Genomic DNA, 24,728 nt, shown 5'->3' with positions numbered 1-24,728 from the left:
ATAAAAGGGAAGGAAGGAAGGAAGGAAGGAAGGAAGGAAGGAAGGAAAGAAGGAAGGAAGGAAGGAGGGAAAGAGGGAAGGAAGGAAGGAGGGAAGGAGGAAAGGAAAGAAGGAAAAGAAGGACAGGTAGATGGATATTGACAGACATCTGTCTCAGGCAAAAAACTGAATAGGAGAGTGATATGGATTAAATGTGAAATATTGCAGCACTTGTCAATGATCTCAAGTCACTTCCTACCACCAAAGTCCTTTTCATTTTTTTTAACACCAATATTCTCCCAATAATGCTATGTGGCTGTGAATCATGGAAAACTATACTCAAGGAAGAATCAAAATTTGAGATGACCAAAGCAAACACTGAAAGATGGTGGCCATGAGTAGGCCGAAGCATATGGCTGATAATGACTTTAAGAAAAGTGACAAAAGACATGATGGTCATAGACTTACAGATCTAAAGCTAGAAGACACCTCGGATGCCTTCCTATCTAAACTTATCATTTTGCAGGTGAGGAAACTGAGGTATAGGGAAGTTAAGTGGCTTGTCCAAGAAGTAAACCTGAAGCCAGGGTACTCTGCCTTCAGAAATCAGTGTCTTTTTCTATTATACCATGCTCCCTCAAAGACATATATAATTAGAAAAATAGGTGGACCCATTACATAGTTAAGATAGAAGGATCAGCAATGGATAGTGCAAGTGTTGCATAGGAGTTATCATTAAAGTTGCCCAAGCAAGGCCTCAAGGGCACTTAGGTAGATCTCTCCAATGGAGGATTTATGGAAGGGCATGGACAAGAGTCATACAGGATGAGAATTTATGAATGAGATTGGCACTGTGGAGGAGTGCCCATATCAATTAGATCAGTCCATCAAAATTTTGAAGAATTTTGCTCCTATACCTAAATCCCAAACTGTAGCATTTACACCCAAATTCAAGGGTGCAGTGCCTTATGTGACTGTTTTTGTCATACATAAGCATCCTTCCCTGCTTCTGAGAATCTAACTGTGGTTACAGTGACTTGTGACAGTGTAATGGTTCAGGGGAAAAAGGTCAGCACCCCGAACTTCAAAGCATACAGGCAGAATTATCAAGACAGAAACAGATCAAGTAGACAGATTTCCAAACTGTCCAACCATTACATCCATACCCAGTCAACATCTGGGTTTCCACATCTGGGTTTTTCAAAGCCGGGGGACTCTCAACAACAGCTTCCCAGAATTCAGATCAAATCACAGAACACTTCTCAAAGTGAGTCCCAAAACAAAGCTACACATCAGGGCTTATATAGCCTTCTCCTGGCTCAGAGAATGTAACAACCTTATTGACCCACTGGCCAATCAAAAAGTATCTACTGAAAAACAAGCCTCCCTCCCCAGGCTTCTGGTGCACTTTAGCCTAGGGGCAGGGAAGATCTTCCAAATTTGCATTCCCATTACAGACAGTAAAATGCAAATGGCTACATTGATTCATAGCCTTTATCAAGGAAAGGCTTTATCAAGGTTCTGTTTCACTTTCATTTTAAAATACTATGATTAAGACTGATGCAAGGCTTGTTGCCTGAAGATGCATGACTTTGGTACTTTGACACCATAGCAACTCCAAAGCTCAAATTACATGACAATTAAGTTTTGTTAAAAAAAAAACAGTCATATAAATTACTGATCTTAGGGGAAGCAAACACTGTATTGGCTTGGGGACATAATGAAGAACTTTTTAGCAATTTTCTATATTATAGTGTAACTCTAAAGTATATCAATAGTCAACTTGACAATATAATGCCTCTTCCTCAGTAGATCAATTAAAACCGAAGTTGAGTTTGGTCAGTAATATGTGCGTGTAAGACCAAAAAGTAAGTGGGCCCATCATGTAGTAAGATTAGAAAAAGAGAGTACAAATGTTTCATTGCTATTTTCATTAAAATAGCCAGAGGAAGGACTCTACAGGGATCAGAAATGGATAGTCCTAATGCTGCATTTTTATTATAATTAAAATAGCCAGAGGGAGTGCTCTGCAGGGAGAAGCTAACACCAGTTAGAATTTCTTTAAAGGAAAAGCAAAATAACATTGTGAAAAATATATCCATTTATACATTCAATAATATGAATGAGGAATGTATGAAGGAAGTATTACATTGGACCCCATCCTCAGAGACTACTACAATCTAATTGAGAAGGTAAGATACACAGGCACAATTAGAGAATAAGATGGTGGGGCACAGTCAGTGAGTGCCATAGGGTTTCAGGGAAGTCAGTGATTAAGATGGGTCTCAGCACTAAAAAGTTTATGAAAGCTGGACCTTATGCATGGAGATGATTAGAAAGGTGGGGGGAGTAGACGAGAGTTCAGAGAGGTGGAATAAAATGAACAAAGGCATGGAGATGAGAGAGAGAATGCATTTATTGGCAGTCACACAGATTTAGATTTGGAATATCAAAATGGTATAGCTTGGGATGGGGATAGTATAGGAGCACAGGGATTAATAATTATAGATATGCCTGAAATAATTCCTACCCCATGAAGGTGAAGACTGTTTGCAGGGTATGTAACAGGGGAATCCAGAAGAAGGAAGTGATTGAAGGGTTTTCTGTTTTTGTTTTTTAAAGCTCCCCCTCATTCTGTAGCAGCAGCATACACATTTGAATTGTTTAAGCAAATGAGAGAAAGGGGAGTAGATTCTACCCATATGTTGTAGAAGTACACATTTCATCTTGGGAAGTCTGGGTTTTCCCATTCTCATATAAATGTTTTCCACATCTTAGCAGATGGAATCAATTGGAAACCCAGGGGCATGTCTAGGTCTGTGTTCTTCACAGAGGATGGCAGTCATGGGCTGCCATTAGCTGTAGCTATACAGGGTTGCAGATATGGTTGACATAGAGACTTGGGAAATGTTATTCACCAAGGACAATCTGCTTTATAAACAACAAAAACATCTAGCATTTATACAGCACATTAAAGTTTGCAAAGTGCTTTGCAAGTATCTCAGTTCATCTTCACAACAACCCTGGGATTTATGAAATATCATTATTCTCACTTTACAGCTGAGGAAGCTAAGACAAGCAAAGGTTAACTGACTTGCTCAGGATCACATCATTATTGTCTGAAGCCATATTTGATCTGAAGTCTTCCTGAATCCAAATGTGGAGTTCTACCCACTATGTCACCTAACTATCTCCAATCTATTCCACGGAGTTCAGCTTGATGGCACATACTTTGACTGGATGTATTCCCTTTCCCTAGAGCAGCTTTTATAGCAGAGGTCCCAAAGTCCCCATCAGTGTGATGGGTTTGGGGTAAAAGTAGTCCTGGTTTGATTGTAGTGGGGAGTTGATGTTGAGAAAAAGTGGGAAGTAAAGTTGGATAAATGCAGTTGGAATAGATTACAGAAGGCTTTAAATGCCAGGATGGGAGTGGAGTTGATTTGATGGGTAATAAAAAGGTGCTAACAGATGCTTAGAAATGGAATGGCATGATGGGAAATAAAAGAGCTGACAATGAAAATCTCTAGTTCTGGGTTTCCTGATGTAGAGATCACATATTTTACTATCACTCCAATGTGTCTGGGGCCTTACTGCTACGGTATTTGCTTAGTTGGCAACTCCTTCTATGCATTCTCATCTTGTATGTTTCTCTTCTATGTCCTCCTATAAATTTTTTCATGAAAGATTTTACACAATGCACCAATGAGGTCTTTTAATACTTAATGGATACTTGTACAACATTTAAGCTATCCCTATGTCACCCTCTCACCTCTTTCTTTCCGGTCAAACATATATTTGTTAATGCACTTTTACACCACTTTTTACATTCCAATATAATTGCTGCATGTATATTTTTGAGTTGCCCAAAATGGCACTTGCCATTCTGACTGTTCAGAGAACACAGCATAGGGACTGGACTTGTGATTTCATTTCTATTTGGAGTGCCCTGGTGAGAAAACTCCCTCTACTAACAGAGATCAGCATCTTCTCTGAAATTTATAGTATCAAAGAGTTTCCTATAGCACTAAGAGATAAGTGACCTGCCCAGGGTCACACAAATGGTATCTGAGGTGGTACTTGAACCAGATCTTTCTAGTTCTTTATCCACTATGCCATATGCCTCTCCCAAAAGACATGATGTTCCTAATTTCAGATATGTAGCATCATTAGGAAATAATGCCAAAATGTTGGGCTTTGGGGGTAGGATGCAGCCTGGGATTGCTGAAAGAACAAGAGAACAGAGTATGCATATACAATAACCAGGCTGACAGACCTTTCCTCTTGAATTCAACCCTTTGATTACATTAAACAAAAGTGAGAGACTGTAGTTAGATACAACTGCTCCCTGAACACAATGAATTTTGTTCTTCAAAGTTAAACTTAATTTTCAAACTTAAACCAGACAACTTTGTGACTAAAAATTTTCAGCTTTTTTTTTTTTATAGCTCTGATCTGTTATAATTCTCAAGAAACCTCTCAACAATGATGATGTTTTGCTCTCTTACAAAAATTTAATTTCTCGAAGACACCAATGCAGAACTGCATCCAGAGAGTATCCACACATTGGTAGCATTCTGACTGTACATACTATTAGGGTAACTTGACCTTAGTCCCCTAAAGGGCCCTAGAAGGCAGGAATTCTCTGTTTTTGCTGAAGAATCAGGTAATGGTATTAACTACTTGAGCACTGGCACAGGGCACTGGAAGCAAAGAGTTGATCTTGATTGCCACTATGGCAGATAAGTGTGAGAATCTCCCAAGTTCTGGCTACCTCTGATCCACTGGGAATCACTGGTCAACTGGAGAAGTGGTGGGAGTGCAGAATATTCTGGGGAAGCCAATTCCATGAGCCTGTGCCATTTGCTGAGGGTCTAAGTTCAGGGAAGACAAGAGTGATAGAGGTATCAGATCCAAGGAAGCAGACCCATAGAGTTAGATATCAGTCTGAATCAATGCCACTGTAGGTGGATAACTTGGCTGAAATAGCTAGGAGAGATGAAAGGTGAAACCAGGAGAGGATGACAGATTGGGCCAGAATTACAGGAGAGCCAGATAGGAACCTTGAAAGGAGACTACTGCTGACATACCAGTTCTCCAACTCTAGAGTAGATTAGTTTGCTGGATCTGCTTTATGGCGGCCTACCCACTTCAATATCCTAAGGATCCCATGGCCTTAGGATAAGGACAGTCTGTTTTCCAAAGGAAGAGGATCCTTCCTTAATTGCTGTCAGCCAGATGGGTTTCAAACAGTCTTTTGGCTAATACTCACTTAAAAAAAAAAAGACAAATTATAAGTTTGCCTTGGATAAGATCACAAAAGAAGACTTTGTACACATAAAAAAAAAATACTCCACAGGCTAGGAGAGGAAGACAAATACAAAATAGAAATATTTCACCAAAAGAATTCTTAAGAAAACTGAAAACATCTTATCTTAGTTATAAAGAGGAAAACCAAGATAGCAAGTGGGAGGGGGAAGTAGAGAACAAGAGGAAATGATTAAAAATAAAAGCAAAGCAATGGTCAAGTTACAGATAACATCTGATGTGGTTCCAAATATGCACAGCCCCCTGAAATGAGGGAAGGAATAAAAAAAATCCATTCATTGCCGTGACAAAATGTTCTTATTCTCAAAAGGTAGAACAGTCATTTTAACAGATGTGCACATGAAGTTGACCTTGAAAAAACTTCACAATATGAGGAAAAGCATCTATCAAGACTTGGGGAAGCTTACTCCTGCAAGGACAAAGATTTCATGAAATATGTAGCATGTGCTCCACAATAAAATTATGTACCCCTGAAACAGTGCCTTAAATAGGTAGCTTTGCATGGGGAAGAGGTGACAAAGCTGGAAACTTATTCTTTTAATGGCAACTAGGGTTAACTAGTTGAACTAGCAGGACAAAAATTAGGAAGCTTGGTTCTCAAGGAGAAATAGTTTTGGGGAACAATGGATTCCATAATTAACAATCTCTAACACTGCCTAGACTGACACTGAGTTGCATGCTCATTTAAAATAAAAAGTAAGTATTTTATTTTAGGATCATGCTGACCCTTACAGAGCTAAAGAGGGACATAAAAAAGCATCTATTAAAATTTCTCCTCCTTCATAATATATTCTGGATATCTCTTCTTAAATGTTCTAATGGCATCCTGAAGTCAGCATGCCCTGAATTAAATTTATCACCTGCTTTGTCCCATCTCATAGCTTCCTTACTTATTATGGTCACGGCATGGTCCTCCTCCCAATCACTCGGTCTTAAAAATCTCAGAATCATCTTTGATTCTTTTCTCTCCTCCTATCCAATATTAGCAAATCTTGTTAATTCTGCCTCCACTTCTTATACATTCTTCTCTCCATTCACATGTCATAAGCTTAGTTCAGATCTTTTATCATCTCTCATCTGGACAGTTGAAATAGTAACTGATATCCCCTATTCCTATCTATTTCCTCCCCTAATCTATCTTTCATATTGTGGTGAACATTCTCCTCTACTTGAAAATTTTCAGTGACTCCTTATTTTCTGTAGCTTAAAGTACAAACTTTTTACTCTGGCATTTAAGGCCTTTAACAATCTGCCTCCAACCTATCCCTTCACACACTCTACATTCTTGCAAAATTGAACTGTCTACTAACTGTTCCCAAAGCTAACATATTACCTTTTGCCTCCATGGTTTCCTCCAGGCCATCTCCCATTCTGGGAATGAACTGCCTCCTTATCTCTATCTTTTAGAATCTTTATTTCCCTGTTTTGGTATAAAGTTTCCTCACCATGGAGTTCTCTACACCCATGAAATCATAGTACCAGAACCTCTCCCTATCATTAGTTTCTTTCATAATCCAGTTCAAGTGTCACATTCTCCAATGAAACCTTCCTTGGTCACCCCAAATGAAAGCAGTCTCTTCCTTTCTAAAATTTTTCTTGATCTTTGATCTGACTCCATCACATTCCATGTGGTTTTCAACTTAAATTTATACATATTATATAGCCTTCTCCTCACCTCCAATAAGTCCTCTAAGTCAGGGATTATATCACTGTTTGTCTTTCTATATTTCCAGTGCTTAGCACAGTCCCTTACATGAAGTAAGCACTTAATAAAAGTGTGTTAAATGCAACTCGAATACTAGATCACAAAGCAAAACAAAAAATGTTTAAATAACAATTTTATGTCATTTTGCATAAAGTCCCCGAAGAATCAAGATCATTCATTTCTAGCCAATTCAAGCCAATAAATCTTTATTATACATCTCCTATGTACAGAGCACTGTACTAGATGCCAGGAGACATGCAAAGTTAAGCTCAAGCATGATCCTTGCCCTCAATATCTTGGTCAATGCAGAGGTTCCCCAAGTAAACCTTTCAAACAAAAAATAAAGTCATAGGTCCATAGTCTTCTAGTCTAATCCTCTTACTTCATAGATGAGGAGAATAAGGCTGGCACTACCTAGTGATCTATCAAAAGTTATCAGGTGGTAATAGAAATAGAATTTGAGTCCAAGTTTTTTTCTTTTTGGAGGGGGGAAGGCAAGGCAATTGGGGTTAAGTGACTTGCCCAAGGTCACACAAGTGTATGAGGCTGGATTTGAACTCAGTTCTTCCTGACTCCAGAGCTGGTGCACTATTCACTGTGCCACCTAGCTGCCCCTGAGTTCAAGTTTTTTTTTATTAAAAATTCTGCATTCTTTCCACTGTAACATTCCCCAAAGTCACTGGGTGCTTTGAGCAGGAAAATGAGATAGTCAGATATTGATATTAATCAATCACTTAATATTTATTAAGTATCTACTATATGCTAGACACTATGCTACATAAGATTATTTTGAAGGCTGTATGAATGATGAATTAGGGAGCGGCAGAAACTCACGAAAGGCAACAGTTAATAGGCTATTAGAATAGTGTCAGCAAGAAGTGATGAATAAATCCAAGTTGATTTTCAAAATGCCTAGACCAATTCAAGCTCCCTTTATAACAGAATGGGAGGACTATGGGTATGGAATATTACACATAAGACTCTGTTGATACGTTGGTTAGTTTTTCTGAAATGTTTTCTTTTTGTTTTTCTCTTCCTTTTTTATATTTTTATTACCTGAAATGACTTGATAGGTAGGGGAGGGAAGGGGATATATTTTAAAAAGGAGATATAAAAACAAAAGATATCAATAATTTTTTTTCAATACGAAGTAACAGAGCATTGTAGTGTGTGAATAGAAAAGGCATGTGTGAGAGATGTTCTGGAGTCAGAATCAACAGGATTTGGAAACTGACAGCACATAGGGGTTAAATGAGGGGGGAAAATCAAAGAGAAAGGTGATTTAGGAGAATGATGGTGCCATTGACACAAATGGGGAATATGGGAAAAAGGACACATTTTGAAGGATAAGGCCATAAATTCAGTTCTGGTCATTTTAAGTTTGAACTGTAAGTGGGAGATTCATGTTGAAGCCTTCAGCAACAAACTAGCTATATGATTTAGACAAGTCCCTCATCTTTTCCAGTCCTCAATTCCCTCATGGGTAAAATGAGGGGGTTGGACTAGATGATTTCTAAAGTCCTTTCCTTTTTTCTAATATTTTAAGACTGTAGGAAACGTTGCCCAACTGCCAGAAAGAGGGAAACATCACTGATTTAGAGCTACAAGAGACCTCAAATGCTTCTGAACTTAACATCGCTTTTTACTTTCCACTTGTTCTCACCCAGAGGCTTCTCTCAGCACCTGGGGCCTTCTTACTCTAGAACATTGATCTTCCTCTGCCACTTTCTCACCCTAGATGATCTCTCCAACATTGCTGGCTCCCTTTTCCAGTTGGAGAGTTCCATCAGGGGCCTCCATTTTGGGGAGTGGTACAGGTTGGTCAAACTTCATTACCTTCCTGGATGTACTTCTGACTCTCTGGACCTACTATTATGTTCCCATGTGGGTATCTTTATCCCCACCCCCCTTTTAAGCTCCTTTTTGAAGGTAGTTTTCTTCCATTAGAATGTAAACTCCTTGAGGGAAGGAACTAGCTTTCTTTTTGCTTGTATTTGTATCCCCAGAACTTAGCACAGTCCTTGGCACACAATAAGTGCTTAATAAATGTTTGCTGCCTTATCTACAGGTAAGGAAATTGAGGACAAGAGAGGTCAAACAACTTTCCCAAAGTCATATAACTAGGAAGTGTCTGAATCAAGATTTGAACTTAGGTCTTCCTGACTCAAAGAGTACCTTATCCATTTTTCCATGCTATCTATCTTTTAAGCAACTATGAAACAGTAAAGACAGATTCTCCTAATTCACTAGAGAAGACATTTGGTAGCAGGTTTTCCCTAAACAGAACATTATACAGAGAGGACAAGTAAGTCTACCAACTTCAAGGATATGTAAGGAGGAAGATGCTATGGATCAGTGTTCCCCAATCTAGACTAGATTGCAAGCTAGAAGCTTAGCATGATGGCAGCTGTTGAGGACAAGGAGGGAAAAGAAAGAAACATGGAAAAGGAAGTAGATGAGGGTGGAGGGAACAGGAGGTAGAGGGGAAGCAGCTTTTTTTTTTTTTAAGTTTATAATTTTTAAAGAAGAAAGATATTTCTTTGTTAGTAAAAGCTTTGCTGACTGGCATTTGGGAAACACTGCCTTAGAATGTTTCAGCAAGATGTAGTGGAAAGAATTTGAATTTGAAAGAAAAAACCAGACCTAGGTTTGAAGTCAGAAAGACTGGGCTCTGCCACTTATTAGCTGTTGGCAAGTCCCACATCCTCTGAGTCTTAGTTTCTCAATCTGTAAAATGTGAAGAACACTTTCACTAAATCAAGGGACTGTTATAAAGATGACATTAGATAACCTGATGGACTATAGGTTCTTTGACAATGACTTACTAATTTTTATATCCCCTGACAAAGCAGCAAACACAAGGGAGGTGTTCAATAAGTCCTTGTTGAGTAGAATTCATATATTGGAAAAGTACTTTGTAACCTTAAAGGGGTTGGGGATAGAGACTGGATAAGCAAGTCCAAGTATAAGTAAATCCCAGATTAGGACATCCTCTTTATCAAAGCAGATCTATGATTTCTACCATTTACAGACTCACCCAAGTGGCCTAAACTCCAGGGCCAGGTATGGGGAATCTGTGTCCTTCTAGGTCCTCGGGTATGGTCTTTTAACCGAGTCCAAGGTTTTTTTTTATAATTTTTTTTTAAAGCAATTGGGGTTAAGTAACTTGCTCAAGGTTACACAGCCAGTTATTTTGTGTGGGTGCTAAGTATCTGAGGCCAGAACCGATCCCAGGTCTCCCGACACCGGGGCCAGTGCTGTTACTCACTGTGCCAACTGGCCACCCCGTCTAAGTTTTACAAGGACAAATTAAGGGGATTTGTTCTGTGAAGTTTGGATTCAGTCAAGGGCCTGCACTTGAGGATCTAGAGGGGCCATATGAGGCTGCAGGTCTCCTCACCCTGCTCCAGGCCTTAGAGCCCTGAAAAGTGAAGTGACTTTCCCAGGGTTACACAGTCAGTCTGGATCAGAAGTAGGACTTATCCTGAGATTTTCCCTGCTTCAGAGTCAGCTCTCTATCCACTAGAGTACATGGTCTCTCCAAGCATTTTAAAAATTATTGATCTTCATCATGCAATGATCAACTATGATTGACTTAGCTCTTCTCAGCAACACAATGATCAAAGACAATTCCAAAAGACTCATGATAGAAAATTCTATACACATCCAGAGAAAGAATTGATGGAGTCTAAATGCAGATCGAAGTATACTACTTTTCACTTTTTTTGGTAGTGTTTTTTCCTTTTGTTCTATTTCTTCTTTCATAACATGACTAATGAGGAAATGCATTTTACCTGATTGCACATATATAACCTATGTCAAATTGCTTACTGTTTAGGGAAGGGGGAGGAAAGAGAGGAAGAAAAATTTGGAACTCAAAATCTTATAAAAATGAACGTTAAAAATTGTTATTTCATACAGTGCTGACACAGAACTAGATAATATAATGGAGGCACAAACTCAGAAGCTCTAAACACTTTCTTCCCCTTTTCATAATTTCTATAAACTATACAAGAAAACCTGGAGTATTCAGATTGTTAATATAAACTACTTCTGAATGGCCCATATCTTCTCAGTTATATCTATTCACATATTCACACTTAATGATATTACTTTGCATATGCAACACATAATTCCAAAAGAAATCAAAACTTCTTGTTTATCTTTACTACTACTACTACTACTACTACTACTACTACTACTACTACTACCACCACCTCAACTGCTACTACTACTACTCTTTACAAATATTACTACTTCTACTCCTACCACCACCACCACCACCACCCCCCAGTGATCTCTTGTCAAATCTAGTGGCTTTTTCTCATGTAGCCTTTGATATTGTCTATTATTCTCTTTTCCATAATCTCACCTCTATAGGTTTTTGTGAAACTGATTTCTCTTGGTTTTCCTACCTCTCTGACTGGGTCTTTATCCAGGTCACACCCACTAACCATGAGTGACTTCCAAGACTCCATTGTAGTCTTGGTCCTCTTCTCTTCTCCCTCTAAATTATCTCACTTGGTGATCTCACCATCTCCTAAGGGTACAATTATCTCCTCTATATAGAATATATATATATATATATATATATATATATATACATGTATGCATGTATATATGCAGCCCTAATCTTTCTCCTGAGCTCCACTCTTCTATCACTAATTGCTTCTGGACATTTCAAATGGAATGTTCCATAGGCATCTCAAACATTATATGTACAAAACAGAACTTTATATTTCCTTTCAAAGTCATTCCTTCCCTAAGCTTCCTATTACTACTGAGGGCACCATCATCTTTCCAGACACTCAGGCTCACAATCAGTTTTACCCTTGACTCCACACTTGCAGACATTCCACATATCCAATTTGCTGTCAAATCTTGCTGTTTTGACCTTCTCATCATCTCTCTGTCTCTGTTTCTCTCTATATATCTGTATCTATACATCCATCCATCCATCCATCCATCCATCCATCCATCCATCCATCCATCCATCCATCCATCCATCCATCTATCGATACACAGATACTCTATCTCCCAGATTCATGCCTTTTCAAAGTCTCCCCATAGATAGCCTGGAATGCCCTCCCACTTCACCTCTGCTTCCTAGCTTCCCCAGTTTCCTTCAGGACTCAGTTCAAAGCCCAACCTCTGCAGGAGGGCTTCCCCCACCGCAACACACACACACACACACACACACACACACACGCTGCTAGCATCTTCCCTTATAGTTTAATTACCTGTATATATCTTGGATTTACATCATTATGAGAATTTGAGCTCCTATAAGACAGAGATCATTTTGGCCTTTGTAATTCTCAGGACTCAGCACTGTACCTTGCACTTAATAAATGTTTGTCAACTGACTGAGTAGTTGTGAGAAGTAAATATATTTATTTTATATGTAAAATCCCAAATGTTTAGATATAGAAGAAATCATGATATTAGTATATACTATACCATTTGATTAGATGCTTGGTGAAAGACCTCACACCTGGAGTACTCCATTGATTGATTAATGATGTGAAAGCATTTTTCATCCATAGTACATTCTTGCAAGTCTTAATGAAAAGTCTTAATTAAAAAAAAAACTCTTTATGTCTGATGGTGACAGTGCTACCCTACCAACAGTGGGGCACAACTGTCATATTGTTTTTCCAGGAGTTGGGTGTGGATATACCCTGATCCCATCAAATCTTTCCAGTCCAGTTACACTTGTGACCAACAGCATGCATGTTCCAGATGGCTAGCTGGGGTTTGAGTTACAGTTTATGGCCAGAGGATATGGTGAAGCTAACTGGCTCACATGGGGGAGGTCTTGATTATGTGTGGCAATGGGGAACAGGATATCATGTATAACTGATACCCACTGATAATCTAAACAACTGATTTAGCCAAGTAGCAAGGCAGACTGGTTTGAATTTCACCTCCTTTTATTTCTCCTCCCTACTGTCTGGTAAAGGTGCTAATTAGACATCAGATGGCCAATAGACAGGCAGTAAGAAGAAATGAGTAAAATAAAAGATATGAGCAACTGGAAACTAGATAATTATTCTCTGAATAATCAAGTATTGGTTGTAATACTGCATCCAATGTAATACTAACCAATATATGGAAATACCCAATTGTCCACAAAGCCATCTCATCAGATAGTGCTTTCTCTGCATTTTGCAAAACATATCATTTTATATCTTTTTTTTTTTTTACAGCCTTCATGCTCAAAACATGATCCAGTATCATGGGACCAAAGCTCACTGCATCCTGCCGCTCTGTTCTCCATTAGAAAATCACCACTATTCTGTCTCTTTGCAGCCAGCACCTCTTCTGGGATTTAATCTGTACATAAAAGTACAAATTCTTCATCCTGTTTAAAATACACTGGGGGACTATGGAAAAACACATCCCTCTCCAGCTATCATGCTAGAAAAATGCCAGAAATGTAATGGCTTGGTCTTTGATTTTTAACAGTCAATGGTTAACTCTTTGCTGTACTATTCTACCACAAACACTACAGAAAGGCCTTTCCTTGAAATATTAATTCAAGAAATACTTGTTAAGTATTTACTGCACATAAAACATCATGCTAAGAACTGGGCTATAGATACAAAGACCAATAAGACATAGTCTCTACCCTTAAGTAAAGAAATTGTGTTTTCTACAACTGGATGTCCCATAGACATCTCAAACCAGACACATCAAAAACAGAACCCTTTCCCAAAAAATTTGCCTGTCCCCATTCTTCCTAACTTCCTCTGTTTCTGTGAGGGTACCACTATCTTTCCAGTCAACCAGGTCTGCAACCTCAAAATCATCCCTAAATTAAAAAGAATTAATTTATGTTTTCAATAATAAAAAAAATAATCTCTATCCTGCCTCCTGCCCTATCACAAATATGCATAATCTAGCAAAAATATTCCTGAATTAGCCATGTCCAAAAATTATATATTCTAATCTGTACTCCGAGTCTATCACCTCTCTGGTGGGTATTATGTTTCATCATGGTTAGTCATCGCACTAAGCAGAATTCTCATTATTTCAAAGTTGTTTGTCTTTACATCTTTATAATGCTATTGTTATTGTAAAAATTGTCCTCCTGGTCTTGCTCACTTCACTCAGAATCTCTTCATACAAGTCTCCCCAGACTTCTCCAAAACCATTCCCTTCATCATTTCTTAGAACACAATATATACTTTTTTCAGCATTCTACAATTTTGAGTATCCCCTTAGTTTCCAGTTCCTTGCCAATACAAAAAGAACCTTCTATAAATATTTTTGTACAGAGAGGTCCTTTTTCTCTTTCTTTTATCTCTTTAAAAGTACAGACCCAGTAGTAGAATTGCCAATTCAGAGAGTATACACAATTTAGTAACTTTTAGGGCATATATCCAAACTGTTTTCCAAAATGGCCAGATCCACTCATAGCACCATCAGCTGTACATCGATATGTCTGTTTTTTTGGAGTTCTTTGAACATTTGTACGCCCAACAAGTTTCATTTTCATAGCTGTGATGTGGAATTTAAGAATTGCTTTAATTTGCATTTCTCTAATTATTGGTGATTTGGAGCATTTTTTCATATGGCTAATAATAGCTTGGATTTCTTCCCCTGAAAAAAGCCTATTCATAAACCATACCTGAAATTTCATTTTCCCTCATCCTCTTACCAATATGCAATCAATTGCCAAGAGTCATTGATACCACCTTAACATCTCTCTCATTTCTCTCTACTCACATGGCCACCAATTTCATTCAGATCCTTAGCACCTTTCACTTGGATTACATTAATAGATTGGTCTCCCCACCTTTCCTCTCCCATCTTTAATCTGTCATTCACACAGTTGCCATATTGATATTTCTAAAGACAAGCCTAACAACATCACCCACCTACTCAAGAAGTTTCAGAGATTCTCAGTCACCTCTAAGACATAATACAAACTCCCCTGTTTAGAATCTAGAACCATCTCTATCTAGTTCCAATATATTTATCCAGAATGATTTTACAGTACTCTAATTCCCATGCCTCATGTTCCAAAGTAGCCTGCTTGCTATTCTCTGCATATAAAATTACAGCTTCCATGTCTTTGTAAGGCCATTCCTCAAGCTTGAAATGCTCTCCCTGCTCATCTTTGCCTTATAGAACCCCCAACTCCCTTTAAAGCTACTTGTATAAGTAGTCTTTCTAAATTCCCCCAAATCCATTTGGTACTCACTTCCTCCTCCCAATTACTTTGATTTTGCTTTGTTTATGTCATATGTTTATCTATCTGTGTATCTGTTGTTTCCTCTGAGACAAAGTAAATTTCTTAAGGGCAGGGAGTATTTTTTATTTTTTTTTTTTTTGTCTTTGTATCTCTGGTCCCCAGTACAGTGTTTGCATATATGAGGTTCTTAATAAATATTTGCTGAATTGAACTATAGTGGAGAGATGGACCTGTAGTTAAAAGATCTGAGTTCAAGTTCTCGTTCTAAGACTTATTAGCTGAGTGTTTTTGAGCAAGTGTTTGAAAGTCTGGCTTTGTGTCTGGGCATGGCACAGGATCATGGATTGAGAGCTATAAGGTACCACTGAAGTCATCTTGCCTAACCTCTTTATTCTACTGATGAAGAAACAGAGGCCAAGAGAAGTTAATCGATTTGCCTAAAGTCACAAGGTAGTAAGTTGCAGAGCTAAAATTTGGAATAGAATGGAAAAGCATCTATTAAGTGCTTTGTTGTTTAGTCATTTCAGCTGTGTCTAACTCTGCATGACCCCATTTGGGGTTTTCTCGGCAAAGATAATGTAGTGGTTTGCCATTTCCTTTCCCAACTCATTTTACAGATGAGGAAACTGAGGCAAACAGGGTTAAGTGACTTGCCCAGAGTTAAACAGCTAGTAAATGTCTGAGGCCAGATCTGAATTCAGGATGATGAGTCTTCCTAACTCTAGGTCCGGCACTCCACTGTGCTACCTCCCTAACCCTAACCAAACTCTGCAATAGTACAGGAAGGATTCAGGAAGACTTATCTCTTTCAGTTCAAATCCAGCCTCAGAGATTTTCTAACTGATCTCTCTCTTTCCAATCTTTCCCCTCATTAGTCTATTTATTCTTTTTTTTTGATGTTGTTCACGGGTTTCAGTGGTGTCCAACTCTCTATGATCCCATTTGGGATTTTCTTGGATACTGGAGTGGTTTGCCACCTCCTTCTCCAGCTCATTTTACAGATAAGGAAGCTGAGTGATTTGCCCAAGGTCACATAGCTAGTAAGTATCTGAGGACAGATTTGAATTTAGGAAGATGAGTGCTTACTATATGCCGAGGACTGTGTGAAGTGCTCATCAGGAGTCCGCATTCTAACGGGCAGACAACACACAAAGGACTGTTCAGCTTCAGGGCACACTGAAAGGCTCACTGAGGGTGCAGTGGAAAAGACCAATAGCAAGACTGGGGAACATCTTGGGAATGAAAGATCTTGGTAGGAACTGGATAGGCTTGGGAATATAGAATGTGGTAATTAAAAAGTCAGTATCCTTTCTACTGTACTGCAATTCCTAATTCCTAAATCATTTATTGTTTCTGAGCCTTGCACTCTGTAGTTAATAAAATTATGAAGAGAACATTGTAATGGTGATTATCCACTTGTCTACAATGCTCCAAGTTTTACAGAGCATTTTGTTAACAGCCCTGCAGCAAATTCTCTTGCCTAGTAAGTTTTCTTTCCACTGTACCACATTGTCTGAAAGACACCTTTAAAGTATTATATAAATACTAGTTCACAGTACTATGATTTTTGTCCGTACAAGGAAGCTGAGACTCAAAGAGGTCAGTCAATCAACCAGCATTTATTAATTGACTTCCCTATGGTTACAATGTCATCAAGTATTGGCGCCTGACATTCTGATACCAAGTCCAATGTTTTTTATGGTACACTACACAGTTCTTGGCAGTCATCTTGCATGTCCAATCTCTTTAACACAAAATACAGTGTTTAAAAATATAACAATACTTGGTACATGTGTTCAATTTAAGGCAAAAAGATGACATTTATAGTATAATGGAGTATGTGATTCATTACAGCAACCAAATGAAGATAACTGAAATCTGTCCATTTTGTAGCTTCCTGTGTAAAAATTCTTGGCAAGAGAATCCTCTGATTTCAAATATAGGAATATAGGCAAAACCTTATGCAAATGTTTTTCTCAGTTTACTTCTACTTAAAAACAATAAAATCAAAATGCCTTGCTTGTAGCTCCTGTTTTTTTACTTTTCATAAATTTAACTCAACCGTCTGAGTCATACAATATTTGCCATTTTGGAAGAAATAAGACTTTTTTTTTCAGCAAATCTAAAGGAAACTATTTTAATTTTTCTAAATCTTGCAATAAAGTTATTTTTAACATGAGCATTACAAAACATGACCAACATCACATGTGATTTCCTGAAATCTAAATCACACCAACAGGAAAGAATGTTCCAATTAATCTCTTTAAGGTTCCAAAAAAAATACACGTGGATTAAAAAAACAGTAAGATAACCTCTGAGCAATGTTGGCAATGGATAGCTTTTTTTTTCACATGTAAAAATTCTTTGTCTAGGTTGTTTTTTTGCTATTAATATGATCCTTCTGGTTATCTACAATTGCAGTCATGAATCAACTCAATATGGGGTTAAGAATCCCCAAAAGAGAATGTCTTAAATTCATTCATTCAGCAAATTAAGTGCTTTCTATTTACAAAGATTTGTTACAGAACCAAGAGGAGATACAAAAAGCATTGCCCTCATGGAGCTTACAATGTAGCCCAACTATGTTGGGTTACTTAACCACATCTTAAAGTAGGCTTGCAAATAAACACTTGCTCAAGTAAAAATACTTGTTGACTTGATTTAAAATAAATATTTTTAACTGATAGTTAAAGAGAGTGTTTCTGAATTCAATCATGTACCATTCAATGTGTCATCCAGGAAAAGAGTTGGCTGATGGAAGTGTTCCAAAGAGTGAACTGGTTATTTTTTTTTTCTAAATTTACTTACAGGGTATATTAAAGCTCTTTAGATAAATATATGTATTCTTTGATTTAAAAAATCAAAACAATTTGAACTATAGAGTTGGTTACTTGACAAAATAATTCATTATTTTCCTCAACACTTTGCATTTACTCAGTAATTCACTAATTATCTAATTTTAGTAAGTCAATTTATTTATGTACATTGTCAAGAACACATCTATTGTGTAAAATAAATCATCTGTACTATCTAAGACACATTGGGCCTGATTCACCCATCCTTTCAGAGAACAAAAGAAAGATTTTCTGGGTAGATGTTATAAGTTGGGACAAAGAAGATGTTTTTCTCACTAAATTTGAGTTTACCCCATGTAGCAATGATGTATTCTATTGTTAAATTTTGAGAAACAGATATACCTACTTGTTTGCAGAATGCAATTCATATAAATTACTGGTACTGGTATTACTTTTTTACAGGTAAATACATTTTTTGTTTGTTTTTCATGGATCATTTTGTTAGTACATTGATAAGTTTCCGTGATACTAATGACTTTTTTTAAAACTTCATCAATCTTGTATTTTGAAAAGCAAATCAACAGTACCTTTGGAGGAGGCAGCTCTACTCAAAATCCCGATGATTCAGAGTCCCTGGCTACCAAAGTAGAAGCTCTTTTTCCTGTCTATTATTCCCTGTTCCCTTACACATGTCCATATGAACCCCATCCTTTCTGGGTTCCTAGACCAGTCTGCCATCCCTAGTGTCCTATAGCACCCCATTTTATTGTTACAAACTGGCCTTTTCTACCTCTTTCTTAATGTTCTTTCATCCACTTGAAAGCAGAAACCTGGGGCTCTCCTATTACCCTCTGATGCTGAATTCCTGGCTAAAACCTCCTGTAATACTGGACAGAAATTAATTCATTCCATTCTTTATTCATTCCACCCAAACATATATACTAGAAGAATATATGCTAGGCCTAGAAGAAAAAATAGAAATGTTTTTTGCTCCTCACTGCCACTTCCAGATTCTCCTACTAACAACTTCATTCACTAATTTCTCCTTTTTTGAGATTCACTCCAACCAGATTTATCATTTTATCCAGAATTTATGGGATTCTAGGTCATTCTCCCTCCTGTCTCTGTGGATTTTATACCCAATTCAGTCTTTCTCTAATACTTTCATTTACATGTTAATGTCCCTTCAAGCATCTTTACTTCCTAGTTCCTCAACCACCAGACCTCCCATGATGTGCATTGTTACTCCTCCCAGGCCCACAAAGGGATGATCATTACCTTGGTATCTTCTTCTCTTAGAACTTTGCCTCTTCTAAATCCACTCTTCATCCTTACAGAATCCTCTAGTCATTCCAATTGGACAGGTTATCAACCCTGTTTTGACCTCACTTCCTGGCCTTCAACATCTTGACCTTATGGCTAACCAGTTCAGTTTTGCACTATCATCTACCCCTTATTCCCTTGTCCCCTTGCAAATAATCACTTTCCAAATGTAAACCTTGATTTACTGCTACCATCTACCTATCCTACTCCTACATCTAATGCTGAATGCTGATGAAGGAAGTCACACAATCACATTAACTGGATTCACCACCAATTTATGTTATCTAATCTCAACTGGTTCCACAATACTGTACTACTGCAAACCAGTCCTTTTCTTCTTCCCTGGTATACTCTCTTTCTGAATTGTTCCAAACCTTCTCTTCCCTTATCAAACTACCTATACCACCCTTTCCCTTTCTTCTTAGCAGAAGACCTTGCCTCATCCTTTACCAAAGAAACTGAAGCCAACTATTATGAGTTCCTCCATCCCCCAATCCTTTGACTCTAATCCTCTATTGATCATTCCCTAGACTCTCCTGTTTTGCTCCAGTGTCTGAGAATGAAGTGGTCATCCTTTATAAGACTTTCTTGATCCCATCCTCTCCTTCCTCCTCCGGAAGCTTGACTCTTTAATCATTCCCACCCCTTCATCTTGAATCCCTCTTGAACCACTGGCTCCTTCCCTAATACCTATAATATGCCCATCTTTCCCCAATCCTTTAAAAAATCTTCAGTCAGTCAATAGGCATTTAAGTGTTTACTATATGTTAGGATAAAAAGAAAGACAAAAAATAGTCCCTGTCTTCATAAGGCTTATATTCTAATGATGCAATGACATGCAAAGAACTAGGCATGCTCAGGTCACATATCGAGTAAATGGGATGCCTTCTGAGCGTGGAGTATTAGCAGCAGGAGGCACTAGGAAAGGCCTCTTGAAGTGGGTCAAATCAGGGAAACTAGGAAATAGAGCTAAGGGGGATTTGCCTGATCCTACCATCCACTTAAGCTATCCTTCTATATCCCCTTCTTCCTTTGACAGTCAAATTCCTAGAGAGAGGAACTTTCTACACTCCTTTCCTCTACTTTCTCAACTCTAATACAATTATCAATTCCTTGCAATCTACCTTCTGATCTCATTACTTTCTTTTTTTCTCTCTACACATTCTTTGTGCTCTCTCATCTTGTCCTATGAGTTCAATGATCATTTCTATGCAGATGACTTCCAGGTCAACAGCATATTACCAGTTTCCTATTGGACCAACCAGATGTTCCATTAGGCATCTCAAACTTAACAAGTCCAAAACAAATCACTATTTTCCCCCAAATCCTCCCATTTCCCAATCAACCAAATTCATAACCTTGGTCATTCTTAACTCTTCCTTCACTTTCATCCATCATGTTCAATCATTTGTCAAATATTGTTATTTCTACTCCTCCTAATCACTTGAGCCTGACCCCTTCTCTCCATTCACACAGACATAGCCTTAGTTCAAGGCCTTGTTTCTTCTCCCCTGGACTCTTGCTATTAGCATACTAATTGGTCTTTCAACCTCTGATCTCATCCTTTTCCAATTTATTATCTCCACAATTACCAAATTGATATTCCAAAAGCACAGATCAAAATACATCACTCTTGGGCTCAAAAAGTTTCAGTGTTTCAAAAGGCCTCTAGGATAAAAGAAAAGGACTGGTTTGCAGTAGTGTAGTAGGCCTGTTTGGATTTTAAAGCCCTTTTAAATATAGCTCCAGCTACCTTTTCAGGTTTGTCTTATATTACTCTCCTTTACAAGCTTTAAGTTCTAGCTAAACCAGAAATGTGCTCTCAATACATAGAATTCCATTCTCATATCCATGACTTTACCCAAGCTGTCTTCCATGCCTATAATATGTCACCTCCTCACCTTAACCTCAAAGAATCCCTAGTTTTCCTGAAAGATCAGCTCAAGTGCTGCTATCTACTGGAATCCTGTCCTATTCATTCTAGGAGAGAAGATGATTCACATTTCACAATCACTGTATCTGCCATGATCTGAGTGGGATATTAGTTGTACGAAAAACACTTTGATAACCTACTAACGAGAGCAACCTCTCAAGAAGCCAAGGTGTTTAAAAATCAATTTATTTCTTCCAATGCATAAGTGAAGAATGTAATTGTCTTTCTCAATCCTGCAGTTTGCGAAGGAAAAGTCAGAAATCTTTTTGAAAAGAATGCTGACCCAATTTTACATTTATTTCACATGGATCTGACTATATTCAAGACATATTATGAAAGATAAACCAAGAAGCTAGAATTAATGGAAAATTGTTGCTGAATGACCTCCTTCTTGAAATTACTTTGTATATCTACTTGCATTTAATTTTCTGTACGTGCATACCTGTTATCCTCCCCTCCCCAGATAGAATATGAACTCCTTGTATAGGAACTTAATTTTGTTTATGTATACCCAAATGCCTAGCATACAACAGGTACTTAATAAATGCTTGCTGAATGAATGACTGGTCAGATAGCTGGTAAGGAGACAACACTTTGCAAAGGAAAATCACTGCTCCTTGTAGGAATAAAACTTGGATTCTAAGTCTGGTTGAGCCAAACAAAATACCACAAATTCCACTCCCTGAAGCTTGCCTACTGTATAATAAAGGTTCTTACTAAATGCTTTTGGAAAGAAAAAGAAAAACACTTCATATTTTACACACAAATTCTGATAAGCATGCTTTTTGGTTTTTAGCCCACAGCAGATTAGATGTTCCAATCTAGAAGGGAAGAAAGGGAAAGAGAAGTGGCAATGAATAGCAAGATAGACAACAGAAGCATACTTGAGAACTAAACAGCTGTCTGAGGTCACTTAGTTGGCTGTGCACATTGTATTATCACATAGGGCAATATTTAACATTCACAAAAATGACTCTGAGTAAATAAGAAAAGGTGAAATCAAGTTCAATATCCTATGTTTAGGAATGGAAGGAAATATGTAATATATTTTGGAAAGATTTTCATCCAAGATGTTTAAAATTAACAAAAAGGTTTATGTCTTAAAGGGGTGATTAATCAGGAAATCTCAGTACTAGGAATAACTCTGGTATCCAGAGCAATTACTTACCTCCACAAAGGTTCTGGATCAATGAAATGTTACTTTATTCATAAACTAGGTCATTCATTTGCAGGTTACTTGTACAGACATTTGTTCTATGGGATTTAGTAGCCATTATTCTCTACCAATTTCAAGTCTAGACTCTACTCCAGCTGAAGTGCCATTCTTATTACTTGGAATCCCAGTAGTGATGAGGCTAAAGTTGGTATCACTCAACCACTGAGTCACCTAAACCAAAAGATGCTCTTCTCTGAACTCTACAAAGCTACCAAGAGCTGGTGGGGCACACGTGATCAAGAGATAGGAAAGGACAACAAAAGGCCCATAGCCCTATATCTACAATATTCATCTTCCAGATTAGGATGGTGGTGATGATGAGACCTTAAATAACAATAATAATAACAAATAAACCTAAATAATAGTAAATAAGTCATTTTAAAAACAACACACTATGATTGGTATACATGCATTGATTTATACATAAGGAAGGGGGTTGAGCTAGCTCAGGGGTTCTTAACCTTTTGGGTCACGGACTCCTTTGGCAGTCTGCCAAAACCTAATAACCTCTTCTCAGAATAATGTTCTCAAATGCATAAAATGAAACACATAAGATTACAAAGGAAACTAATTATATTGCAATATAGTTATCAAAATATTTGTAAAAACAAGTTCTTGGGCCCCAGGTTAAGGACCCTGGGGTGGATTATCTCTAAGATTCCTTAGACTATGTGTTTCTATGCTGACTGGAGTGATGTATGCTTATATCAATCAACAATAATAAAAGTTTATATTTAAATAGCTCCTTATAGTTATAATTTTATATTAATTAACTCACATGTGATATAATAAATCTTTGAGATGAGAAGGATTGTATGCATAATTATCTCACAGATGAAAAAAAAAAAGCTGGCTTAGAAAAATTAAGTGATTCCAGAGATGCTAGAATTCATATGTAATTCTCCTGACTCCAAACTGAAGGCTCTTTCCCCTAAATCAGGCTGCCCTTCCATTCTGTTAAAGCATTATGGTTATTTAAAAACCCAGAAAGTACAAACTCAATCCATGTAACAACATGGCAAAAAGAAAAACGACCAATGAATATATGCATTCATGGTACCCAGATATCACTAATCTGAAGAGAGTAAAAGTCACGTAAGGGAAATTAGGCAAATTTGATTCAACAGGTCAAGCTAGGACCATGAAATGACTACACAGAACTAGCTGATAGGGTCTACATACAGCCTGTTGAAATTATTTCTACCCAGGGAGGCTGTGCACAATTCAGTTAGAACACTTGGTTGCAACACACAAGTCACCAAAGACCCTGAGAGCTAACAGAATAAAGACCCAAGTCATGAAATATTGAAAAAGTAACAGTGACTTCACTCAAAAGTAATAGTGCTCTCACTTCTCCCTTCCATTTACAAATAACAGTTGAGACAACTAGTACAGCAACTACTCACATGTCTATAGCACATTAAAGTGACAAGGAACATACTGTAATAGAACGAACAGTGCATTTTAAGTCAGAAGACCTAACTTCAAATTCCAAGTCAGCTACTGGCTGCCTGTGTGACCTGTAACCTCTCTGGGCTTCATTTTCTTCATCTTTAAAACAAGGGACTTGGACTACATGAGCCCTAATATCCTTTTCAGGTCTAAATCCTAGGATACTCTTATATATTATCTTTTTTGATCCTCATAACAAGCCTATGAGGCACACTGTGTATTTATGAGGACACAAAGATGGTCAAAGGCAGAGGCCAAATTTCACCTCTGGTCTTTTGGTGCCGACTTTGTGTTCTTTCCAGTGGTTATAGCATAAATGAGAACATCCTTTGTGTACTATACAAAATGAAGTCTCATAGGATTCAGACTTGGGTGGGGCCTTAGAGTCAATCTAATCCAACCTGGAACATTTCTACAACTCTTACCATTTGTCAGGCACTATGATAAACACTTTACAATTATTAACACATTTAATAATAATAGCTAACACTAATATAGCGTTTACTATGTCAGACACTGTGCTAAGCACTTTTAAATTACTATCTCCTTTAATATAATATTAGTTAACATTGACATCACACTTATTATGTGCCAGGCATTATGCTAAACAATTTAGAATTATTAACTCATTTAATAATAATAACAATAGCTAGCACTGATATACTGTTTTACTATGTGTCAGATACTATGCTAAGCACTTTATAATTATTATCTCATTTAATATAATAATAGCTAACACCAACATAACATTTTCTATGTGCCAAGCACTTTACAATTATCATCGCATTTAATAATGATAC

At 37.6% G+C, this 24,728-nt stretch overlaps 1 protein-coding gene across 1 annotated transcript in view; it reads right to left on the bottom strand.

Annotated features, from left to right (window-relative positions):
- Positions 1 to 24,728, bottom strand: part of ARNT2 (aryl hydrocarbon receptor nuclear translocator 2) — a 222,267-nt gene that overhangs the window by 127,296 nt on the left and 70,243 nt on the right. The window lies entirely within an intron of this gene.

The sequence above is a fragment of the Petaurus breviceps genome, unplaced genomic scaffold (genome assembly GCF_028583685.1).
Source record: "Petaurus breviceps papuanus isolate PSGF00001 unplaced genomic scaffold, PetGlider_PUasm1.0 37, whole genome shotgun sequence".
NCBI classification, from domain to species: Eukaryota; Metazoa; Chordata; class Mammalia; order Diprotodontia; family Petauridae; genus Petaurus; species Petaurus breviceps.
This window is presented reverse-complemented; position numbering and strand designations above follow the sequence as displayed.